At 43.1% G+C, this 23,035-nt stretch overlaps 1 long non-coding RNA gene and 1 pseudogene across 2 annotated transcripts; both read left to right on the top strand.

The window, feature by feature from the left end:
• The first annotated feature begins 593 nt into the window (after nt 1–593).
• LOC141781928 (protein NLRC3-like) lies at nt 594–20,962 on the top strand (annotated as a pseudogene).
• A 41-nt stretch (nt 20,963–21,003) lies between these two features.
• LOC141781934 (uncharacterized) lies at nt 21,004–22,674 on the top strand. 2 transcript variants are annotated; one of them, XR_012596985.1, is made up of 2 exons: nt 21,004–22,364; nt 22,478–22,674. It is a non-coding gene; the product is annotated as an uncharacterized LOC141781934 (long non-coding RNA). The 2 variants fall into 2 exon arrangements; XR_012596986.1 differs by lacking the exon at nt 21,004–22,364 and adding an exon at nt 22,390–22,436.
• The last annotated feature ends 361 nt before the right edge of the window (nt 22,675–23,035 follow it).

Below are 23,035 nucleotides of genomic sequence, written 5' to 3' on the forward strand. Positions count from 1 at the left end.
TATAATACATTTTAAAATTGTGCTTCACATTGTACTAATTGAGCAATAAAGATCATGTCATCTCTGGCTACCATCTGTGTTTGGATCATGAAAAAGAGTTGCACAGTTGCAACGCAGGAAAACGGCTGAAATTATTTTTTTATTGTGCAAAAGACGGAATAATTTTCATCCTGATATTCAGAAGAATGTTATTTGTATAAATCTGTAAAATAAAACAAAACAGAAAAAATACTTAAGTCTTATACTAAATAGATTTATGAACATGATTTAAAGATAAAGCTGAGATCTCTCCATTCCTACACCAACATGTTCTTGTTTGGTTGTCTTCGGCTGTGTTACTAGATCAGGTTTTATGGTTAATAATAAACTTGTACGCCTCTCTTGTCATGGCTCATGATCCAGTTCTCACACACACACACACACACACACACACACACACACACACACACACACACACACACACACACACACACACACACACAGAGACACACACAGTCACAGAGGAACTCAGCTGATTTCCTGTAAATGGGGAGAGGAGGAGCAACACAGACTGTGATCCAGGCAAAGTGTTCAGCTCAGTCAGCTCAGAGTCCGTTTTGAGAGAACAGAGTAGAAGGAGGAAGACTGAAGGCTGAAGACTGAAGGCTGAAGGCTGAAGGCTGAAGGCTGAAGACTGAAGGCTGAAGCCTGAAGGCTGAAGACTGAAGGCTGAAGCCTGAAGGCTGAAGACTGAAGGCTGAAGCAGGGTGAGTGTTAATCCAACATTTTATTATTTCACTGTCAAAGTCTCTGAGTCAGTTTCCTCCCTGTGGACTGTTGGAGGGGGGAAATGATAGAATGAACTCAACAGGCTCAGCGGCCCAGTTCCAATCAGTTTTGACGGGGGGGGGACCAGATCAGACTGGTGACGTAACCGGACGTAGCCTTCTTTTTAAACAGAAAACACACGTTTTACATCGTGATATTTCCTGATAATAACATACGATATAGCCAAGAGCAAGTAGGTTGTTATCTGGTGATCTCCTCCAGCCAGCTGCCATCTTGTTATGGTTTCTGTTTTGAAATGAGGAAGTACTGGAGGCTACAGATAAATCCTCAGGCCTGCCCTGCGTCTTGCTCGTGCCAGGGTCAAAATGTGCACGCAGACAGATGCCGAGATAAACAGACAGTTAAACAACACATTAATCTAACAGTCTGACTGATTTCTTCATAACTACAATTTAAGTTAATAAAGACTAAATGTGGATGTTTCTCTCACCAGTTGTCGTCCCTGCTCAGCCTGCTGTAGTGTTTCATTAGTCCATTGTTTTATTCCACGATACTGATCACAATAATCCAAACTGGTAGAAGTAGTAAGATGCAAGAGGAGCACAGGATGCTTTTTACTCTCTTTAGATATATATATATATATATATATATATATATATATGCATATACATATACATATATGTATATATATGAATATATATATACATATATATATACGTATATATATATATATATATATATACGTATATATATAGTCACATGTCTGCCGTTTTCTAGTCTAGACAAGGGTATAATTGATCTTAAATACAATCTATTTACTTTATGTTGTTGACGTCTGTATGACAATAAAGTAGAATAAATTAAATGTCAGTTTGAGCAGTGCACAGTAAATATTTGTACCGGTAGTCGCACGGAACTGACATTGGATCACTAAACAGCGTTGCACGTCGTCAGTGAGGGCGGCTGGTTGAGTCGTCATCGATGCAGCTCGCTGTTGGAGGGTTTTATAACCCACTTCCTCTCCCCAGTGATTGGTTTGGGATGGCCCTTAATATGGCGTAGCCTCCACGCGAACGTGCAAACGGAGTGGAAGTGGGTAGGGAGAGGGTGGAGGGGGGTGGATTGGAGTTGGGCCGCTCTTTCTAAAAACAGAGAACGGGGTTGTGGTTAATAGTCAGACGTAATTCATCACCACGGCAACAGAGTTGCATCGTTTTTCAAACCAGTTTAGATGAACTTAAAGATCATAAGACCGCAAATGAGACCAGAATTATCTCAACACACCGACTCTCTCTCTCTCACTCGCCCTCTTCTTCACCGTCTCCTCCTGGCGAGGCGGCCGTCTGGCTGCTGCTGCACCGAGGAGCCGCACAGCCGCACGCCGTCCACAGTGCAACGGGGGACGGATAGACATGTTGCCGAGGTTACTCCGTTTGAAATGCAGTTTCGGGATGTTTTGGAGATTCACCGTCCACCAGCACCAGCCGCTCTCTCCTCAGATCCAGCACCGACGCCGACACCGGCCGCACGGAGATTCCTTTATTTCTCTAATGGGACTTTTTCTCTGGTTTTCTTTTGGACTGAAAGTTGTGCTCCCCGTCGTTCGGACCTGTTAGAGGCCGGCAAACCTCCAAAACGGCATCGGCTGTTTTCCGTTAATTTATCTCCAGCAGGAGGAGACGGTGAAGAAGAGAGCAAGGGAGAGAGACAGTCAGTGTGTTGTGTTAATTCTGCCGGTGTGATTTTGTGTAATTCACTACGTTGATTGCAGCCGTTCTCGGCACACACAAATGCCATTGTGAAAGTAAACACCCTAAACTACGGTGGAGGAAACTGGCAAAAAGAATTGGCAAAGAGTGTGGCTAATTAACTTAGTCAGGAAATGACTCAGATAAATATGAAATATTATAGAAATACCAAAATACACTGGAGGAGGGCTTTAATTAGTGCATTCTTCCTCTTCGTATCTGTGACAGCTGTCAGTCACCCAGAACAGCTGTAATCTAAGAGGACTAATACAAACTTTAAAGCACATTATTGACAGTAGCAGTAGTTTGTGTGTTTAGAGCTACTGAAATGTCTTTGTCATCAGAGAGTTTATCAAGGATTCATGTGATGTGAATAAAATCATCTTGGTGTTTGCAGAGTTCAGTTCAGACCGAGAGCAGAGTCTCCAGTACCCAGCTGTCTGTCTATGGAGAGTGACCGGTCCATGATGGATCCTCTGAACTTCAGTAATGAACCTGAACCCTCAGAGTCAAAGTAAGAGACTGTTTCTACTGTAAGCTGACCTGATGGATGATGATGCATTGAGGATGAAGACTAAATGTTCTGCTAACATTTATATTCCTGATGCAGAACTATTAGAGCAGATACTGTTTCAACCTCAGATGGATCTTAGTCTGGGTTTTATAGCCAAACTACTGATTGTATTTCTGTAACAAAACACCTGAGAACCTCCATTTCACAATTTACACATCAAGAAAATATTAATATTTCTGCCCAAAGGTTGAAGTCGCTGTAAAGATTTACAACTATTCAAAATCTGAAAGAATGAGCTTCAAATGTGTAATTCATTTTCTCACATTTCTCCTCAAAGTACTATGTTGGTTTAACGTTTCCTAAAATCAGCTGTTATGACAGCTTCTTTTGAAGTGGGGTTGTACGTATACTCTCGTGTTCTGGGAGGTAAAATTACTGATTTTGTGAATGGAGTCTGGTGGCTTTGAAGAGAGCGATATAACAGCTTCAGTTCTCCGTCAGAAAGGGCCGTCTGACGGCGAGGTAAAGGGCTGTCTGACGGCGAGGTAAAGGGCCGTCTGAGGGCGAGGTAAAGGGCCGTCTGACGGCGAGGTAAAGGGCCGTCTGACGGCGGGGTAAAGGGCCGTCTGACGGCGGGGTAAAGGGCCGTCTGAGGGCGAGGTAAAGGGTTGTCTGACGGCGAGGTAAAGGGCCGTCTGACGGCGAGGTAAAGGGCCTTCTGACGGCGGGGTAAAGGGCCGTCTGAGGGCGAGGTAAAGGGTTGTCTGATGGCGAGGTAAAGGGCTGTCTGACGGCGAGGTAAAGCAGCTGTGGACGGGAGCGGCAGAAAAATTTATTTTAGCCACCTGAAAAAATAATATTTGTTTAAGTGTACGCTATATTTGGAATATTTTCTCTGCTTTACCTCGCCATCAGACAGCCCTTTACCTCGCCATCAGACAGCCCTTTACCTCGCCATCAGACAGCCCTTTACCTCGCCATCAGACAGCCCTTTACCTCGCCATCAGACAGCCCTTTACCTCGCCATCAGACAGCCCTTTACCTCGCCATCAGACAGCCCTTTCTGATGGAGAACTGAAGCTGTTTTATCACTGTCTTCAGAGCCACCAGACTCCATTCACAAAAACAGTAATTTTCCCTCTCAGAACACGAGAGTAGCTGGTCAAACTTTAAAGCACATTATTGACAGTAGCAGTAGTTTGTGTGTTTAGAGCTACTGAAATGTCTTTGTCATCAGAGAGTTTATCAAGGATTCATGTGATGTGAATAAAATCATCTTGGTGTTTGCAGAGTTCAGTTCAGACCGAGAGCAGAGTCTCCAGTACCCAGCTGTCTGTCTATGGAGAGTGACCGGTCCATGATGGATCCTCTGAACTTCAGTAATGAACCTGAACCCTCAGAGTCAAAGTAAGAGACTGTTTCTACTGTAAGCTGACCTGATGGATGATGATGCATTGAGGATGAAGACTAAATGTTCTGCTAACAGATTAATATTCCTGATGCAGAACTATTAGTGCAGATACTGTTTCAACCTCAGATGGATCTTAGTCTGGGTTTTATAGCCACAAACTACTGATTGTATTTCTGTAACAAAACACCTGAGAACCTCCATTTCACAATTTACACGTCAAGAAAATATTCATATTTCTGCCCGAACGTTGAAGTCGCTGTAAAGATTTACAACTATTCAAAATCTGAAAGAATGAGCTTCAAATGTGTAATTCATTTTCTCACATTTCTCCTCAAAATACTGTGTTGGTTTAACGTTTCCTAAAATCAACTGTTATGACAGCTTCTTTTGAAGTGGGGTTGTACGTATACTCTCGTGTTCTGGGAGGTAAAATTACTGCTTTTGTGAATGGAGTCTGGTGGCTTTGAAGAGAGCGATATAACAGCTTCAGTTCTCCATCGGCGAGGTAAAGGGCTGTCTGAGGGCGAGGTAAAGGGCCGTCTGACGGTGAGGTAAAGGGCCGTCTGACGGCGAGGTAAAGGGCCGTCTGAGGGTGAGGTAAAGGGCTGTCTTATGGTGAGGTAAAGGGCCGTCTTATGGTGAGGTAAAGGGCCGTCTGAGGGCGAGGTAAAGGGCCGTCTGACGGCGGGGTAAAGGGCCGTCTGACGGTGAGGTAAAGGGCCGTCTTATGGTGAGGTAAAGGGCCGTCTGACGGTGAGGTAAAGGGTCGTCTGACGGCGAGGTAAAGGGCCGTCTGACGGCGAGGTAAAGGGCTGTCTGACGGCGAGGTAAAGGGCCGTCTGAGGGCGAGGTAAAAGCTGTCTGACGGCGAGGTAAAGGGCTGTCTGACGGCGAGGTAAAGCAGCTGTGGACGGGAGCGGCAGAAAAATGTATTTTAGCCACCTGAAAAAATAATATTTGTTTAAGTGTACGCTATATTTAGAATATTTTCTCTGCTTTACCTCGCCATCAGACAGCCCTTTACCTCGCCATCAGACAGCCCTTTACCTCGCCATCAGACAGCCCTTTACCTCGCCATCAGACAGCCCTTTACCTCGCCATCAGACAGCCCTTTCTGATGGAGAACTGAAGCTGTTATATCGCTCTCTTCAAAGCCACCAGACTCCATTCACAAAATCAGTAATTTTAGCCAAACTACTGATTGTATTTCTGTAACAAAACACCTGAGAACCTCCATTTCACAATTTATCATCAATTTAAATCACGTTTTCATTCAGATCCACTGCAACAGGAAATAAACTGAGACACATCTGGAATGTTTTCGTTTACAACTGTGAAAAGATCTGCGACTATTTAAAATCTGGAAGAATGAGCTTCAAATGTGTAATTCAGTTTCTCCCATTGGTCCTCTAAATAGGTTGTTGGTTTGACTCCTCCTAGAATCAGCTGTTAGGACCTACTGGGTGTCATCTTGAATCAGTGCACATCAGAACTGTGCAACATGTGGTGAAAAAGCATCTGTAGAAAATATTTGCTCACCTTGATCATAATGTGTTGATGGTTTGAGTTTGTTCTTTCACTACATGTGTAAAATATGGTGAAGGAAAAATCTGCTCAAAGGTCCACTTACTAATGATCCAGAGCTTTCAGTTGAAAGCTTGGACTATTTGTAAGTGGACCTTTGAGCTTAAATTCTCTGCAACACATATTGTGGTGCAGAGAATCCCTGTGCTCGCTCTACATAGACATGAAGGAGCATCGCTCAACACAGTGAGGAGACACACGTCAGCTAAAAGCACAACATCACTCTATATTTCAGCTGCTTGGCAGTAATGTTAGCTGACCAGACCAAGGTCTCTCCATGAATCAATGCTGATCCTAGTGTTGGCTTTTCCTGCCTCAGCCTCCCGACCGCGGCCGGAGGGAACAGGTGAGACGCCGGAGTTTTGGTCGGAGACGATAACGTTTCTCTCTGCGGAGCCCCGTCACTTCACAAGACACGGGAAACCTCTGTTGGTCTGGAGGAGCTGCAGCAGTTATTTCTGCACAAACGTCCACTGAACATTCACAAGATATTCTCAGAGCTAAACTAACTCTTCTGCAGTGTGGAGTGAGCAGCATGCACGTGAGAGGTGGAGAGAGAGAGAGAGAGAAGGAGCGCGGTGTGTGAGTGAAGGCAGGCAGAGGAGCAGAGGAGCAGAGACTCCGGTCCTGGAGACCAAAGCTACGGTCTCCCCCGCGTCCTCCGACCGCGGCCAACACTGTTTAACAGACGGGCTTCACTAGATACAACCAAGAGGTTTTGGTGCTTCACTGTAGTTTGTGTTGGAGTCTGAGTCTGAACAGCGTAGACACACACGAGCGCGCATGAGACACCGACCAGCAATGATTTATACGTGTAAGAAGTTACAAACAGTCTCTTTAATAAACAAACTTCAGCCAGATCACTAAATGTTTAATAAGACAGTCAGACAGGAAAAGCAGCTAATTCTTGTTTATTAAAGCAGGAGAGTTCAAATAAAGGAACATTTTCATCACAGACTGAATGCTGAATTCACTACCAACACTTTAACTCTTCTCTGAGACCATCTGAGCTTCAGTGTCGGCCAAGTCTGGAAATTCTTAAACAATCAACAAATGATTTTAGTAATAAAGTAATGTCTCCACAGAGAGAAGAAGAGGAGTCATGCTTCTGTGGAGGAGCTGATGTCCAGATCCAGAAAAAGACCTCGACTGCATTCCAGTCAGACCAGAACAAGACCTGGACCACAGAGATCCAGTCAGACCAGCACTGTACAAAGTAAGACTGTAGATCGTCTGCTGATGTCTTCATGTCTGAAACTTGTTGTTTTAATACACTGACTATTGTTGTGACCGTTTAAGATCTGCTCCACCAGACATATCTGCTCTGCATCACTTCCTTTCTGAATCTGAACCCAAAAGAAATCATTTCATATTTGTATGTTTTGTTTTTATGATAGCACTCCGTCTTTGCATCAACCAATCAGAATGATGTTTGTTTTCCATCATGATGAAGATATAGAACTATTAATCTCTGTAAAGCAACAACATCACTGTTCTATCACAGACAGACAGACACACTGATGAAAGGGGAGTTATTTTCTTGCCGTTGTCATATATCAATACATGCTCATGGAGGATCTCTTGTTGGGTCTCTAAATGATAGAGTACGGTCTAAACCTGCTCTATATGAAAAGCATCTTAAGATAACTTCTGTTATGATTTGACGCTATATAAAAATAAACTGAACTGAACTGAACAGGAGCCACAGACTTTGAACAACATTATCTTTCCTGCTACAGTCTCCTTCTCTGACTTACAAGCACACGTCTGGTCCTGCAGAGCGACACGTTGAAACACTATTAAAAATAAATATAAAAAACATATTGATGTTAGTTTTGACTTCAAGAAGGGATGATGACTTTATAACCTTTACTTCTTTATATGTTCTTATATTGATTATTTTCATATTGGCATTAGAAATAATAAGTTTCTGTGTTTTGTCTTAAACTTTGTCTCTCTCTTTCAGCAGATAGAGGTCTGCAGGAGGTTGTAGATGAACATAAGATCAGTCTGAGGAGGAGATGTGAACGTGTGACTGAAGGAAGTGAAGGAACTGATGAAACAGGAAGTGGAACCCTCCTCAACAGGATCTACACTGAGCTCTACATCACAGAGAGACAGAGTGAAGAGGTTAATACCCAACATGAGGTGAGGCAGCTTGAGACAGCTTCCAAGAAGAAGACCCTCCATGACGTTCCAATCAAGTGCCACGAGATCTTTAAAGCCTTACCTGACCAACAGGGACACATCAGAGTCGTTCTGACGAACAGCGTCGCTGGCGTTGGAAAAACCTTCTCAGTGCAGAAGTTCACTCTGGACTGGGCAGAGGGCTTGGAAAACCAAGATGTCAGTCTGGTGGTTCTGCTTTCGTTCAGGGAGCTGAACTTGATCAGAGATGAGCAGTACAGTCTTCTCATGCTGCTCCGTGTTTTCCATCCAACATTACAGAAGGTCACAGCAGAGAAGCTCGCTGTCTGTAAAGTTCTGTTCATCTTTGACGGCCTGGATGAAAGCAGACTTTCACTGGATTTCAAGAACAACGAGGTTGTGTCTGATGTCACCCAGAAGTCATCAGTCAACGTGCTGTTGACAAACCTCATCCAGGGGAATCTGCTTCCCTCAGCTCTCGTCTGGATAACTTCCCGACCTGCAGCAGCCAATCAGATCCCTGCTGCATGTGTTGACAGGGTAACAGAAGTACGAGGCTTCACTGACGCCCAGAAGGAGGAGTACTTCAGGAGGAGAGTCAGTGATGAAGAGCTGTCCAGCAGAATCATCTCACACATCAAGACATCCAGGAGCCTCCACATCATGTGTCTAATCCCAGTCTTCTGCTGGATCACTGCTACAGTTCTGGACCACATGTTGACTACAGACCAGAGAGGAGAGCTGCCCAAGACCCTGACTGACATGTACTCACACTTCCTGTTGGTTCAGACAAAGAGGAAGAAGCAGAAGTACGGTGAGGGACATGAGACGAGTCCACAGGAGCTGACGGAGGCTGACAGGGAAGTTCTTCTGAAGCTGGGGAGGCTGGCGTTTGAACATCTGGAGAAAGGAGACATCATGTTCTACCAAGAAGACCTGGAGCGGTGTGGTCTGGATGTCACAGAGGCCTCGGTGTACTCAGGAGTTTGTACAGAGATCTTCAAAAGAGAGTGTGTGATCTTCCAGAAGACAGTCTACTGCTTTGTTCACCTGAGCATTCAGGAGTTTCTGGCTGCAGTCTACATGTTCCACTGTTACACAAACAGGAACACAGAGGTACTGGAGGACTTCCTGGGAGAAGAATATGTTGATTCAACCCTGGATGTCTTCCTGGAGAGAGCCATGATGAAATCCCTTGAAAGTAAAAATGGCCACCTGGACCTGTTTGTTCGCTTCCTTCATGGCCTCTCTCTGAAGTCCAACCAGAAGCTCTTAGGAGGTCTGCTGGGTCAGACAGACAACAGTCCAGAAATCATCCAGAGAATAATCAACAACCTGAAGAAGATGAACACGTATAAAACCTCTCCTGACAGAAGCATCAACATCTTCCACTGTCTGACGGAGATGAACGACCACTCGGTACATCAGGAGATCCAAGAGTTCCTGAAGTCAGAGAACAGATCAGGGAAGGAACTCTCTGAGATCCACTGCTCAGCTCTGGCCTACATGCTGCAGATGTCAGAGGAGGTTCTGGATGAGTTGGACATGGACAAGTACAACACAACAGACGAGGGACGACGGAGACTGATTCCAGCTGTGAGGAACTGCAGAAAAGCTAAGTAAGTCCAGATGTCATTAACTTTATAGATCAGTGTAGATTAGTAGTTTAGTTCTTATAAATATACACACTATAAATTATTCTTATAAGTGTTCCACGTGTTTATTACATAAATATGTCAGTTGTATTTTGTCACAGATGTTTTTGAGCTGTTTCAAATGTTGAGTTCAAAATGTTTCAGTAGGTTGTGTTTCTATCTGTCGAGTTAATGAACACTTATTATATTTATATCTAATAATTGTTACATTTTACAGTTTTTTCTTATTTATCTTTTGGGGGATGGAGACGACATGTGAACCTGGTAAAACAAATGATAAAAACAAAAGATCAGCTGTCTGGTGGAGCGCTGGGTCTAACCGGTGTAACGGCAGCAACAGAACGTTTGCTGATCCGGCGGGGAGTTGGGGCGGTCCTGGGATCAGAGCCCTGGTGCTGGGGTTTGCTTTCAATAGGCCTTGCACCACATTACACCTTACCTCGTGTGTTATTGGGCTCATCTCTTTCCTTGGCTTCAAATCCAAACTGTTGACATGTTGCCGCAGTTTTAGTTTTCTTTGAGACCAGCTCTGCCATGTCTCGTCTCATCACTCCAAAAAACAGTTGAACTTCCTAGTAACCAAACCTCTTCTTGTTTATAAACCAACATAATATAATATTACGTTAATCACGTTGTCATATTGCTTATAAGTAATGCAACACAGGCTGGATTTAGCACTTTGACTCTGTCGGCACAGGTTGTTGATGTCGCCTACTTTTTAATTTTGCCAGAACGTGTCATAATGACAAATGTCGGTTCCGCCGGTTTGCATAAAATCAAACCGGTTTAAGCTCGTACACCGGACCGGACCGGCAAAACCGAAAATCGACCCAACTCTAGCATTAGCCACCGTAAACTACTGGTCATACGAGACATAGATCGTCTAGTAAAACCCCTGAGTGTGTTGAATCGAGCAATGGTGCATTTTATTGCTCATGAAGTCAAGCTGTGTTCCATCATCTTGTTTTTAAGTCTTTCCTTTTATTCTGTTACTCACAGAAGGAAACTCAGGTGTTTCTCTCTCTTGTCGCTGTAGAGAAGAGTAGTAGCAGGAAATACACAGCTTCCACCAATAACAGCCGTCTGATGAATATATACCAGCAGAATGGGAGAATTCAGACTTTTTAAGAGATCTTATACACACCAAAGATCAATGTTATGTTTTTAATGCTGATACACTGTCAAGTCAAACTGCAGCTGCTCTGCACCGGGGAACGGTAGTCCGTCTGTTGGTGGCGATAGTTTGACTCTGCTGTGTAGAAGAAGATCGATGGTTTAATTGGTTGTTTGTTTTAAGTCCATTTGCATGTCGATGTAGATAAGACGGTGAGAGGCGGTGAACTGGGACGATAAAGGACTAAAAGGCTGTTGATTGTTTGTTTAATGTGAGTTTATCCTGGTTCACACTCACTCACACATGTGGTGAGAAGTTCATTATAAAGTTAGGAATAGTAGGTGATCAGGCTTTTAGCTTACATGGGCTTATGGGAAATGATGTTAAAAAGTACTGCGTGATTTAATATGAACTCAAACATAATTATAATGTACTTTGTGTTTAAACAAATAATTAAAAATAGTAATTAAATAACATAATATAATATATATATTACCTTTATGGTAAGGCAAAAGCTATGGCGGCAGTGGGCACTTGCTTATTTGCATTTAACATGAGACATTAAATAGGAGTGTGTGTATTAAATTAAATTAAATAAGGATTAATGAATTTTGCAAAGTCTCAAAAAATGAATTTGTTCTTATTTATACTTATTTTGTAATAATGTGTATATTTTCTTTTCTGTATTTTTTCTATTTCAAAGGTTTTTCACTTAATGACTAAAGGCTAATAATAATTCCAAAATTAACTGAACTTTCAACTCAACCTACAAAATAAAGGAGGGAAAAGGGAAAGCTGTTTGTCATTGAGTGGATTCCAGTTAAAAATCTCCGAGTAGATGTTTCAATCTCTCTCAAGTTGGGATACTGCACATATTTAAACAATAACTTGACATACACTGATAACATCTTTCTGATGACATTATGTTGAAAACAATACAACCTTATTGGTTCTTTAGTTGTGTTTGTGAGCTGAATACGTTTGATGCTCAGAAAAGAGTGTTAATGACAAAACGCCATGCAGTCATCAAAATATCTAATTAAATGAATGTTTAATTATGTAACTACATTTTCTCTCTCTTCATCTGCAAGATTAAAGAAAAACAAAGATTAAAAGTCTGCAGGTTTGAGAGAGAGTGATGAGAATTATTGTTTCATGTCAAACAGTGAGATAAGATCAGCTGAACCACTGATGTGAGGAGCAAATGTTAATCAAAGAAGTATATATCAAACTGTTTAGTCATCAAATGCATGAAGTAAATATAAACTGTCCTCTTTCATAATAACATATTTTGTATTCTTTGTGTCATGACAGACTTTCTAACTGTAGACTCTCAGATACTCACTTTGAAGTTGTGATCTCAGCTCTGAAGTCCAACCCGTCCCATCTGAGAGAGCTGGACCTGAGTGAGAACTACAACCTGAAGGATTCAGGAGTGAAGCTGTCTGCTGCACTGGAGAGTCCAAACTGTAGACTGGAGACTCTGAGGTCAGTTCACTGACTCTAGCTTATGTAGTTTGTACACACACTCTCTCTGCACTGGCTCTGCTCCAGATGGCTCTACAGAGGGACTTTCACGTTTTCACGTCGGCCACCGTAGCTCTCCAACACGCTTGGCACACAGGAGAGGCTTCAGTTGGTTGTAATCTCCTTACCTCACTGCTAGATACCTCCAGATCCTACACTCTGGACCTTTAACCACAGACCTTATTTCAGTCATCTAACTAAAAACCCATTGACTTCCAGACGAGGAAACAGGAAGTGCTAAAATGCTAACTCATTTCTGGGTTTTAGGACTCATTCCTGTAGCTCTCTATTTGAACATGTCTAAAGGTGCAGCACTCTTCAACAAACACGTATTGCACCAACTTAAAGGCACATAAGTGATGATTATGAACGACACCATCAAATTAGAGGTTTCCATGGTTCTAAATTATTCCCACGTTCTTTTTGACAGCAGATCTAACTGTGCTCTGTTTTCATGTCAGCATTGTCTAATTATTTAAAGCAAAAACCAAATAAATATTCTGCATCAGAAACATCTTTGCAGGTTCATATTTGTTTCAAGTCTATCTGAATACAATACTCACATGTTTATATGTACATTCAAAGAGTTATTGATGTGGAGTGTTACGAGATGAGGACTAAATCCACTGTCTTGTTCTGTGTAAAATAACCTGTAACGTTGATCTTAAACTAATCGGAGGCTTCAGCAGTCTGAGTTAGATGTATTAGGGCTGGGTGACTTGGAGAAAATCAAGTATCACAATATCTTTTTAGACCAAATACTTGGATATCGATATCGTGACGATATTGTAGGGTTGACTATTGGTGGTTCCACAAAATATTTACACAATGATATTTTTGATAAATAATCATCAGTAAAGTGGATCTCATGGCGAAGTGTCAATGACAAATAATAGAACAGCTAGAACAGTCTGGTAAGTTCAGAAAATTACATCACTTTACTGTAATGTAGCCTTTAAAACCAGGAAAAGATGAGACTGATGCCATATCACGATATGTATCGCAATTTTTATTTAACGATTTTGAAATGTATTTTTTAATGCCAGAATCAATATATTTGTTCCATCTGAGTCTGTGTGGAGGTAGAAGGAAGTTACCGCTTTTATTGTGGTATTCTGAGTAACGTGACGTCATATCCGTTCCGTATCCGTTAACCAAAACAAACCTCAGCGAGCTGAAACGAGAAAGTCTAAAACGTTGGAGGGTCGTCGTGGATACGACCTGCACCCTCACATGTTAAATCCAGCGTGGTAAACACTACACATCCAGTAAAGGATGGAAACACTTTGGGTTTCACACATTGACAGGAAAAGCAGAGCTAGACATCACGGCTAAAGCTGCATGCTAACTCCGTCACGGACAGGAAGCGTTATGGTATGACGGTAACGTGGCGGTGGAGCCGGCCGTCGCTCTCGTCTCCGTGGTCAAATGGGCCGACGCTACGACTGTAGAGCACCCAGATACTGACATTTATGTTCTCTGCATTGAAACGGCCCCGATGGAGCTGACCATGGATGGATAAAGAGAACGGAGCTGACGGGAGAGCTAGAGACCACCTTGGAGAAGTTAGAGGAAGTAGACACGTGGGACTATGTCCGCTTTTCAAAATAAGGTGTTAACAAAGGGAACTGTGTATACAAAATACATCTATGGAAATAAGATTGATGGATTATATTCACCAGAAGTATAAAACATTATAAATTAAAAAGAAAACACCACTAATCTGTGAGGGAAATGTCTTTATTCTTTGATTTTTGTGTTGCTGGATAAAATTGAATAAATAATTCCTGACAATGATATTTGACTTCAGGACATCTCTGACTACATACATGCTGAAAATCAAACATTCTTACTGGATTCATTTAGAGATTTTCTTCAGTAAAAGTCCCTAGAAGTGTCTGATGCAACTTTTTCCCTTCATGGTCTAGTGGTAAAAAAGTTAACAACAATCACAATAAATTGCAAAATCAAATCACAATACTTAAAAATCACAATAAATCACAATACATATTGTATCGTGATAGTATCGAATCAGGAGATAGTTGAGTCGTCCCAGCTCTAGTAAACACTCACTTGATTTGTCGGACTCAGACTGCTGAATCTTCATATTAGTTTCAGTTGAACTTCTGAAGTCATTTCTTACAGTGTAGTTGTGTTATGAAGGGACCACTTCACAGGAGGAATGATTACTGACACCAATAACTCTTTTAATGTACATATGACATGTGGCTGTTGTTTATAGACACACTTGAACAAATGTGGACCTTTCCTGTAAATGACATAAACCTGCTAAGCTCCCAGATACAGTGAGAAGAAGGCCATGTAATAAATGAAGTAATGAAGTCAGACAAGTCTGATTTAATATTGATCCTCTAATTCCAGACTTGACAGAGATCAGCAGCATGTTATTGATGTGTGTTGACATGAACAGGTGTATGAATGTTGTGGTGACATCTAGATGATGTCTGTAGAAGGCTGACATTATGATGATCCACAATAACACAATAACACAATGACAAAGTCACTCTACTCATTTTAGGGAAGAGATCATTGATTAGGACATAGTGATGTTGAGCTACACATTTAAAACCTGAACACATCTGATTGGATTTTAAAGCAATTTTTATCTTCATCATTTATTCTTTATTCAGATTGTGATGCTGCAGGTTGTCAGAGATCAGCTGTGCTTCTCTGGTCTCAGCTCTGAAGTCCAACCCCTCCCATCTGAGAAAGCTGGATCTGGGAGGAAACAACAACCTGAAGGATTCAGGAGTGAAGCTCCTGTGTGGTTTTCTGGAGAGTCCACACTGTAGACTGGAGACTCTGAGGTCAGACACCATTTTTTACTTGTGTTCTGAGATTAATATGATGTGAAAGTTGTGGTGACACTAAACTGCAGACATCAGGCTGATATTATACTGATCCACACTGAGTATCTTAATGCTAAAGTCCATTTTCTTCTTCAGTGGTTTAGTCCATTGACTGTGGCAGAGCAATGTTGAGCTACACATTTAAAACCTTAATATATCACAACACCTGACTTCATCATGTTAAAATAAATTATATAAAAATACATAAATATAAAGAATAAATAAATAATCTCTATTTCAGCTATCAGACAATAACAAATATATTCACTATTTGTTTTTTCTAAAAAATGTTTGAAGCTATATGATGCTTTTACTGACTGAAGAGTTTAAACTGAAGATGCTTTGATTTTATGACTCAACTATTCCTAAAATATATATTGTAGATGAGTTTTCTTTCCTTTCCCCCCAAATCCATCCTGACATATTTGACATCTTTAGAGACTTTGAGATGTTGAGTTGAATCTTGAATCAGTTTCTGTGGTTTTTATTTGTGTTTGGCTGCTCAACATGAGTTTGTATAGATGGATCCACTGGTGGAGCTGTCAGAGTTTAAGAGGTGAAGTCACTACGTCTCTATTGAAGTAGCAGCACGTTGTCATTAATATTAATGAGAGCTCTGTTTCACTGTTTGTATTTTACAGTTTTTAACCTGCATCCTGTTGGCTTCAGGTGTTTGGAGTTTACATTTTCTAAACCTTTACATTCTAAACCTTCTTCAGCTCTGAACACATTATTAAACATTGAATGATTTCAAGCAGGAACGTTGTCTTCTAAACTTACATCATTTATTCTTTATTCAGATTGGAGGGCTGCAGGTTGTCAGAGATCAGCTGTGCTTCTCTGTCACTCTACTCATTTTAGGGAAAAGATCATTGATTAGGACATAGTGATGTCGAGCTACACATTTAAAACCTGAACACATCTGACTGGATTATAAAGTGATTTTTATCTTCATCATTTATTCTTTATTCAGATTGAGGGACTGCAGTTTGTCAGAGATCAGCTTTGCTTCTCTGGTCTCAGCTCTGAAGTCCAACCCCTCCCATCTGAGAGTGCTGGATCTGGGTAACAACGACCTGAAGGATTCAGATGTGAAGCTCCTGTGTTGTTTTCTGGAGAGTCCACACTGTAGACTGAAGACTCTGATGTCAGTTCACTGACTCTTTGTTACTGTTATAGATCTTATATGTTTAATAACAATTGAACCTGATTTATGAACAAACATAACTTACATCCATAAAGTTGTTAATGTCCTTTTCTTCATATGTTCATGTTTCTTGAACTAAATTCAGTCTGCAGTCACTAAAGACTTGTGTTTCTTAAAGAAAGTGTAGAAAATGTCCACTGTTAGTTGTTAAAGTAAATGAATGTTTATCATTGTTGGTAAATGGTCACATCTGGAAACAGAAGATCCTCTGAACTAATATCTGTTTTACATTGATCAAGTTTACTTCATGAAGTAGAAATATTTCTGTGGTTTCTGTTTGTTTCAACGTGTTCCACAAATAATGTCTGATCACTGATATTGATCCTTCAGCACACACACATAGATGAACACAGAGATCAGCAGCATGTTATTGATGTGTGTTGACATCAGGGCTGGACTGGCCATCTGGCATACCGGGCGTTTTCCCGGTGGGCCGACATATGTCTTTTCTTTTTTTTTTTGGGGCCCATAAAACAGGTAAATCGGCCCATTTCTTTACCTTAATTGACACTGGGCTGGCCCAATCGCTCTATGCCGGGCGGCCACAGTGAGGAGGAGAGGGAGAGAGATGAGGGAGGGAGTGAGGAGGAGAGGGAGAGAGATGAGGGAGGGAGTGATGAGATGAGGGAGGGAGGGAGTGAGGAGGAGAGGGAGAGAGAGATGAGGGAGGGAGTGATGAGATGAGGGAGGGAGGGAGTGAGGAGGAGAGGGAGAGAGATGAGGGAGGGAGTCAGGAGGAGAGGGAGAGAGATGAGGGAGGGAGTGAGGAGGAGAGGGCGAGAGATGAGGGAGGGAGTGAGGAGGAGAGGGAGAGAGATGAGGGAGGGAGGAAGGAAGGGAGGGAGGAGGAGAGGGAGAGAGATGAGGGAGTGAGTGAGGAGGAGAGGGAGAGAGATGAGGGAGTGAGTCAGGAGGAGAGGGAGAGAGATGAGGGAGGGAGTGATGAGGGAGGGAGTGAGGAGGAGAGGGAGAGAGATGAGGGAGGGAGTGAGGAGGAGAGGGAGAGAGATGAGGGAGGGAGTGAGGAGGAGAGGGAGAGAGATGAGGGAGGGAGTGATGAGGGAGGGAGTGAGGAGGAGAGGGAGAGAGATGAGGGAGTGAGTGAGGAGGAGAGGGAGAGAGATGAGGGAGAGAGATGAGGGAGAGAGATGAGGGAGGGAGTGAGGAGGAGAGGGAGAGAGATGAGGGAGGGAGTGAGGAGGAGAGGGAGAGAGATGAGGGAGTGAGGAGGAGGAGAGGGAGAGAGATGAGGGAGGGAGTGAGGAGGAGAGGGAGAGAGATGAGGGAGGGAGTGAGGAGGAGGAGAGGGAGAGAGATGAGGGAGGGAGTGAGGAGGAGAGGGAGAGAGATGAGGGAGGGAGTGAGGAGGAGAGGGAGAGAGATGAGGGAGGGAGTGAGGAGGAGAGGGAGAGAGATGAGGGAGTGAGTGAGGAGGAGAGGGAGAGAGATGAGGGAGGGAGTGAGGAGGAGAGGGAGAGAGATGAGGGAGGGAGTGAGGAGGAGAGGGAGAGAGATGAGGGAGGGAGTGAGGAGGAGAGGGAGAGAGATGAGGGAGTGTAGAGTTCAGCAGTTCTGGGCTGTCTGGCTCAACATGTCATGAGAGGTGAGCAGTGCTCTAGCGGGCCGGTTCGTAGCGGTACGCAGTATTTTACTCATTTTACTCCTTATGGCGTACCGTGACTTTGTCATGCGTACCGGAGCTTCTCTCAAGCTGCCGGATCTCCTCTGCCCTCCAGATCAGGTTCTCTGGGAGATTCATAATGGTGATACATAACGGTGCAGAGACAGCAGATTTGCTCCGCGTGGGTTCCCGTAGTGAACGGAAGCGCCGCGCTATTAATCTCCACACGAGCTGAAGCCTGGCTGTTCACATCAGAAGAGCATTTCTCTGCTTCTTCTGATCCTCTGCTGTTTACTATCCATCTCTCTCTGTGTGTCTCTGTGTCTGTCTCTCTGTCTCTGTCTCTCTGTCTGCCTGTCTGTCTGTGTCTCTGTCTGTCTGTCTCTCTGTCTGCCTATCTGTCTGTGTCTCTGTCTGTCTGTCTCTCTGTCTGCCTGTCTGTCTGTGTCTCTGTCTGTCTGTCTCTCTGTCTGCCTGTCTGTCTGTGTCTCTGTCTGTCTGTCTCTCTGTCTGCCTGTCTGTCTGTGTCTCTGTCTGTCTTTCTCTCTGTCTGTGTCTCTCTGTCTGTCTGCTTATGTGTCTCTGTTTCTCTGTCTGTCTGTCTGTCTGTGTGTCTGTCTGTCTGTCTGTCTCTCTCTCTGTGTCTCTGTCTGTCTGTCTGTGTGTCTGTCTGTCTCTCTCTCTCTCTCTGTGTCTGTCTGTCTGCTTATGTGTGTCTGTCAGGCGCAGGGCCAAAGTGGGGGCTGGCACTGCCCCCACTTTTTCACTCTGCTCATTTTAGGGAAAAGATCATTGATTAGGACATAGTGATGTTGAGCTACACATTTAAAACCTGAACACATCTGACTGGATTATAAAGTGATTTTTATCTTCATCATTTATTCTTTATTCAGATTGAGGTGCTGCAGTTTGTCAGAGATCAGCTGTGCTTCTCTGGCCTCAGCTCTGAAGTCCAACCCCTCCCATCTGAGAAAGCTGGATCTGAGAGGAAACAACCTGAAGGATTCAGGAGTGAAGCTCCTGTGTGGTTTTCTGGAGAGTCCACACTGTAGACTGGAGACTCTGAGGTCAGTTCACTGACTCTCTGTTACTGTTATAGATCTTATATGTTTAATAACAATTGAACCTGATTTATGAACAAACATAACTTACATCCATAAAGTTGTTAATGTCCTTTTCTTCATATTTTCATGTTTCTTGAACTAAATTCAGTCTGCAGTCACTAAAGACTTGTGTTTCTTAAAGAAAGTGTAGAAAGTGTCCACTGTTAGTTGTTAAAGTAAATGAATGTTTATCATTGTTGGTAAATGGTCACATCTGGATACAGAAGATCCTCTGAACTAATATCTGTTTTACATTGATCAAGTTTACTTCATGAAGTAGAAATATTTCTGTGGTTTCTGTTTGTTTCAACGTGTTCCACAAATAATGTCTGATCACTGATATTGATCCTTCAGCACACACACATAGATGAACACAGAGATCAGCAGCATGTTATTGATGTGTGTCGACATCAGGGCTGGACTGGCCATCTGGCATACCGGGCGTTTTCCCGGTGGGCCGACGTATGTCTTTATTTTATTTTTTTGGGCCCATAAAACAGGTAAATCGGCCCATTTCTTTACCTTAATTGACACTGGGCTGGCCCAATCGCTCTATGCCAGGCGGCCACGGTGAGGAGGAGAGGGAGAGAGATGAGGGAGGGAGTCAGGAGGAGAGGGAGAGAGATGAGGGAGGGAGTGAGGAGGAGAGGGAGAGAGATGAGGGAGGGAGTGAGGAGGAGACTGAATGCGTTGCCTTGGTTACTTTGCTACCAATACTTTTATGTATGCTGTGGGTGATTAGAAGATGTGAAAGTAAGCCTGCTTACCGCTGTGAATTATGTTTATAGATTTATTCTTTTACTTTCTCCCAAGTCTGTTTCACACCGCCGGGGTTGGAGCTGAAAGAATGAGACTAAAGTATTGTAATTCCTCCAGGAGATGAAGAAAGTATCTTCTATTCTATTCTATAAGAATACATCTAATCAACTCATTAATCTGATGGAGTTCACGTGTAATTAGTTCTAGTCAGATCTGTCGTGATATTAAAAGTCTGTTCATTTACACATTCACACAGTCAGCTGTCCTTCCTGCATTTGTCAGTTTAAACTGTGTTACTTCTAGTCTGGATTATGTGTTTAACTTGTCTAATATTCGTCTGTAAAGTCTGCCGCTCTGCTGACCGTAGACTGGTCCATGTCTCTGATTGGTCATGTGCTACAAACCCCGCCCCTTCTATGTGAACGCGCTCACAGCCAGACTGAGAAACCCTGGGTTGACTTAGCGAGTTGATCAGAACTGTCGTAGGACCGCTTAGCGGGATCTTGGTTGAGGGGTTAGTTAAACCAGATAAGGAGAAGATACCCTGGGTGTGTTGGACTGGCTTCGTAGTACAGGCCTCTGGTCTGTGAGCTCTGAGCTCAGTGTGTTCACTCCAATACGTTAACATGAGAGCTGAAAGGAAGCTGGCTACGCTGCACAGACTGAAGTCCTGCTGCTCTTTATACTGGATGCTGACTGACAGCTGATGAAGGGAGTCTCTGTAGACACTGATTGATGACTTCTGTTGTCTTCTTCTTCTCTCATCAGATCGTGGTAGTGATCTGTAACCACCATCATCCCTGTGTGTTCCTCTGGACCTGACAGAGTATCATCAGTGTATCTGTCCTTCTGCACAGTCTCTGCAGACACACTGAGACTCCTCCACTCCTTCTGCTCCACACTCCACCACCTCCTCCACCTGGACCTGGGTTTCACTTTGTCTTCATTCATTCATATATTCTGAACCCAAAGTGCCTCTGCAGATCAGTTCTGTTTATGACAACAGAACTGTATATTAACACATTTAAATAGATGTTTCTGCTTTGCTTTCTGTTGCAGCTCCACCCTGTGGAACGAGAGTTCTGCACTGAATGTTCACATATTACTAAATATATACTGTATACCATATATATATATACCAATACCAGCCGTTTCTCATATTATAACAGATTTGCTTGTAACAAACAGAAAGAAGTAGATAAAACCTGAACCTGAGGCTTCAGTTTCTCAACTGACTACAAACAGATTATGTCTGGGTTTTGCTGCAAAACAAATACAGATATGATTTAGTTTATTACAGATGTACGTGTCACCCTGCTAGTTTTCACATGAAGTCAACCTGTGGAGCTTTTCCCCTCAGAAATCAATGTTGAGTCGCCGTTATCACCACCATTCATGTTCTGTAGCTCCTGATGTGTAATCGTAAGTTACTTTATTTAAAATGATGAAAAATGCAATCTATAGAGTGAATGAAGAGAGGGAGCGTCGTTAGTGAGAGCAAAGCAGTGAATCAGAGGAATCAAATGTTATTTTCTGATTGTTTCACGGCGGTTACGTTCTGAGGCACAAAATAACACGCCTCCACACAACCCTGTGGGAAGATGCCTTATTGCTGGATTTTTAACGAATGCAGCCGACGGTCAGGCTTCATCTTGTCCTCTCTGCTCGGCGTGTGCCCCGCGTTGTTTTTCCCCAGTGTTGGACCTCGTCCCGCCCTGCTGTGCTGTGATTGGCTAGTATTCGTTGCCTCTGCCTGGACTGTTCGGCTCATTCTGCACACGGGAGAAGTCTTTGCCTTCAGGGCTTTCTGCCAGAAAGAGTTTATTCTAACCCAAACCGTTATCTTTCCCTAAACCTAACCAAGTAGAGCTGTTGCCTAAACCTGAGGAGGTTTCAGTGAACTTCTCCCATGTGCACTCAATTTCTGTAACCAGTGAAGCATTAAAGTGGATTTAGCAAGCTAGCTAGCTAACTAATTTAACAACCTAATGCTTCATCCACACAAACAGTCACAGGTCACAGGTCACAGGTCACAGGTCACAGGTCACAGGTCACAGTCACAGGTCACAGGTCACAATCACAGGTCACAGGTCACAGTCACAGTCACAGGTCACAAGTCACAAGTCACAGGTCACAGGTCACAGGTCACAGGTCACAGGTCACAGTCACAGGTCACAGGTCACAGGTCACAGTCCACAGGTCACAGGTCACAGTCACAGGTCACAGTCACAGGTCACAGGTCACACACACAGTCACAGGTCACAGGTCACAGTCACAGTCACAGGTCACAGTCACAGGTCACAGTCACAGTCACAGGTCACAGTCACAGGTCACAGTCACAGGTCACAGGTCACAGTCACAGTCACAGGTCACAGTCACAGGTCACAGGTCACAGTCACAGGTCACAGTCACAGGTCACAGGTCACAGGTCACAGTCACAGGTCACAGGTCACAGGTCACAGGAAAGCACATCGCCAGTTGAGTGACGACTTTGTTCGGCTCGTTTTCTGTAACCAGTGTAGCATGAAAGCATAGCCCCTTTTGGACCGCAGGAACTTTCCTTCTGAACTAGGAACCTTTTGATGAACTCTGCGTTTCGACCGCAGGAACTTTCCTTCTGAAATAAAGACAATTTATAATTTGTACTCAGAGACTGGTGTTCATCTTTTCAACCTCTCAACGGGTAAAGCGGGTTACCCACGGCCCGCTATTCCAAAGCAAACCGTATTACAGTAGCTTCGTGTCTTTAAGGTGTTTTTTCTCCGTTATAGACGAGCTTCCATTGTAAAATAAATATCAGTGTTTATAATAAGAAATAAAAATCACTGATTTTTTTGTTTGTTTGTTTTAACCTTAAAAATAAAAATCTTACAGTGTAGACTGTTTCAGAATCACTTGAAGCAGCCGTTACTGTCATATTGGGTTATATTACAGCTGCTCCCGTTCTACAATAGAAATATATATAAACAGAGAAATTATAAAAAAAAGTTCTTGTTTTTAGCTGTG

Source organism: Sebastes fasciatus, chromosome 14 (assembly GCF_043250625.1).
Source record: "Sebastes fasciatus isolate fSebFas1 chromosome 14, fSebFas1.pri, whole genome shotgun sequence".
Lineage (NCBI taxonomy): Eukaryota > Metazoa > Chordata > Actinopteri > Perciformes > Sebastidae > Sebastes > Sebastes fasciatus.